Source organism: Triticum aestivum, chromosome 1A, assembly GCF_018294505.1.
Source record: "Triticum aestivum cultivar Chinese Spring chromosome 1A, IWGSC CS RefSeq v2.1, whole genome shotgun sequence".
In the NCBI taxonomy this organism is placed as follows: Eukaryota; Viridiplantae; Streptophyta; class Magnoliopsida; order Poales; family Poaceae; genus Triticum; species Triticum aestivum.
The window spans coordinates 338,766,137-338,769,638 of NC_057794.1; positions in this window are offsets into that span (position 1 = coordinate 338,766,137).

Consider the following 3,502-nt stretch of genomic DNA (forward strand, 5'->3'; position numbering starts at 1 on the left):
CCTTACCCACCCGCGGCGTTGCCGGCGAGGTGGTCGGGCGGCGTCGCGCCCCTGTAGCGGCGCGCACCAGGGGAACAGGAAGGGGGGGGCGCGCTTCGGGGAGCTGGGCCGGCCAGGCTGGTGAGGTGGGTCGGCCTGCTGGGATGGGCCGAAGCCCAAGGGGAGGCCAGGGGCTCTCCCTCCCCCTCTTCTTTTCCCTTTTTTTTTACAGCTTTAGCCTTTTCTTTTCTTTTTCTTTTAGCCAATAAAGACTTTGCAAAAAATTATGCCATTGGCCAAAATAATCTCAAAGAATTATTAGGCACTGCCCAAAAAGATTGTGAGGCTTTAGAAATAGTTTGCCATTTTCATAAATTAAAAAGGCATTTAATTTATTTCTTAGGCCACTGTTTGAAGTAGCTTAGGCCACTCAAACCCTTTTGCAAAAATGTTGGTTCACCACCAAAATTAGTTGTGGATTATTCTGCACATGATGAACATTTTTGTTTTCATGTCTGAGCATTTTGAATTTCAGACAAAATTAGAATTTGAATTCAACTGGAATGTGAAAGAACATGAGACAATAATGATCAGGCACATGTTTAGCAAAAAGATTAACTTAACCCCAGGGGTTACTGTAGCATCATTACACCGGGGTGTTACAGAAGCTCCTTGACCCGTTGCGTCTCTACCACCTGCGGCGAGTCACCTTCAATTGGAATGGCCTCCAGCCGTGCAGCAGCGGCAACGAGATTGTCCATTGGGTTGGAGTAGTGACCCGGAGGTGTTGAAACAGCCTTAGGTATAACAGTGTTTTGACGAGGCAGATCCATCTGACGGGGCTGAACCGCCGCGCCGGTCTCAGGAGCTTCTGCCCGGTTTCCCTCCAGCGGGTTACTGGTTCCTGCTCCTGGGGTGTTAAAAAGGTCTCTGGCCTCGAAAACCGAAGGCAAACGGGATCGATACTTCCTCTTCATGACTTCATGCGACGCGTTCTGGTCCAACATGAGCCTGTAGGCTTGTGCGTCTAAAGCGGCCCACTCTGCGGTCATCCTGGCATTCTCAGCTGCCAGGTCCGCCTTGGCTTGGGTGATCTGTTCCTTCACCTTTGCAATCTCTGCATTGTGGACGTCCTGATCCGCCGGGTTAGCTTCTGCCATAAGCACAGCCAATGCGTCAAATAGATCTGATAGAACTTGAGCCGGCGGGCATACAGAGCTTCGTGCCCCGGCAGCTGTCGCCGCTACTGAACCGGAGGTTATTGGCACAGCGGTCGAAGAATGAAGCGCTGCTTGTGTGCCGGCCATGAATATTCCAACTCAGTTGGGTAGATCAGAGGGGTCCGGAATACTGTCGCCATCGGAACAGCCCCCAATCTGGCCATCTTGTAGTTGATATAGAGATTCGGTTCTCTGGTTGATGACTCGTCAACGGAATAGACGACGGTCTCGCCACGAGATTCCGATACATCCTCATAACTTCCTCCATGGATGACTCCCACGAAGGCACGCTTCATGGCCGGTTTAACCCGGGCGGATCGCGCACGCTGAGCCGTTTCAACGGAGTCGGTGCAGATGTCCGGCTCAGGGCCCGGTTCACCGATCTTGCCGATGAAAACGTGTATGCCACCAAAGGGGACCCGGTACCCGTACTCAACTGAGCCGGCCTCGGGGCCCCAGCCTGCATCGTCGATGTAGAGCTTGCCGCGACGACTCTTAGTCATCCGGCCCACAGCGTAGCCCTCGAGTCCTTCAAAGCGGCCCTCCAAGAACTTGAAACCATCGTGCGATAGCCCCACGGTGGGCGCCAACTATCGTGGTTTTGTCACGGCAGATGTCCTCGTGAAAGGACTTAGTCGTGGAGCCATCGCAACGGGTTAGCTTGAAGGGGTTAAAGCGGACACAGGGACGCAAGAGAGTTTATACTAGTTCGGCCCCTTCGATGAAGGTAAAAGCCTACGTCTAGTTGTGATGGAATTGATGGGGTTTCGATGACTAGGGAGCAAACAAGCTTCGCCTAAGTCTCGAGTTGTTGTCTGTTGTCCTTGAACCGCCGTCGGGTCGTCCCCTTATATACACGGGTGACGCCCATCAGTTCACAGAGTCCCAACACCGGCTCATAGACATGTCCGGTTTGGTCTCTACTTATTCCTAACTTACAATACAAGTTACATACCAATGCCGGTTTATGGCTACAGGCCTTGAACCGACTATGGGCCTTGAGCCCTCATCTGCCTTCTTGGGCTTTAACATAGTTAACTACTGACGATGTTAACCCGGCCCAGATAGGCTGGTTTACGCCCAGTAGTGGTATCCCCAACAGAGTCCATGAAGAAGACAAACAGACGAAGATGAACGAATCCTGACAAACGCGACGTTATCAGAACCAACCCGAAGAAGCAACACCGGAAAGAAGCAAACAGCATAGTAAACAACCACCACATAAACATGGCATGATGCACAACCAAGTAAGATGCAAGTCCGTTTAAATATGCATGACATGGCAAAGTGCAACAACCAAAACTACAAATTAAGTGGAGCTCAATATGCAACGGGTTGCGTATTGACGGAACACCACATCAATTATTTAGTTCTCTCTCGGTTATGTACTCAACAATATTAAATATTGTTTAAACATGGCAAGAGGTGAAGCATAACAAAACTATACCATCTAAACAATTTAAATGGGGCCGGGTATAATAAACAACAAACCCGGTAAATCCCCATATGCATTAGTAATTTAATGCAAACAACAATTTTAACCAATCTTGAAGTTGTTATCATGATGCGGATGACATGTGCAAGTTTATGCAAGTTTTAAGGAAAAGTAGACAATGACAAGATATGAGGCATTTGTCGCCATGGCGGAAGGAAAAGGGGTGCCACGGCGGCGGAACGAAAACGGTGCCACGGCAACATTCCGGTTCCGGTAATTCGATTGAGATACCGATGCAAAGGAGAAGTGTGCGGATGCGTGCAAAAGATGGTGGGGCGTTCCCGAGTTCCGGGTGTCCCATGAGTCGACGACGGTGACAAGGCAAAAGAGGGGCAACGTGCACCGACAATTCGGGCACGGCGCAAGCTCGAGCATCTCATACATCACACATGCATTCATTCACGGGCGGCGTCTCGAGGGTTATACCTTCGAAGCGTGTGTTATCAGAGGGGGTTCGAGTTCGATGCGGTGTAGGGGAAATAAACATTCTCGGGACATCGAGGGAAGTAGTGGTTCACGCGACGGTAGTCGAAGTAGTCGTCCTATCGTTCATCGGCGATCATCGGAGCGGTAGTGGAAGTAGAGGCTCACGACGTCTTGTCGAAAATCACGGCGGCGGTAGTTGTACACATGGTTCGGAGTGGTACTTGCATCTTCGGACTTGTTGGTCTCGATTCTTGCGACGGTAGCGGTATACGTCTCGTTTTTGGAGATGTACTTGGGGTCATTTGAACTTGTCGCTCTTGTCATCTCGAAGGGGTGCTTGACGTTGTTAGCGATTCCGAAGACGACGGTAGAGGTACACTTG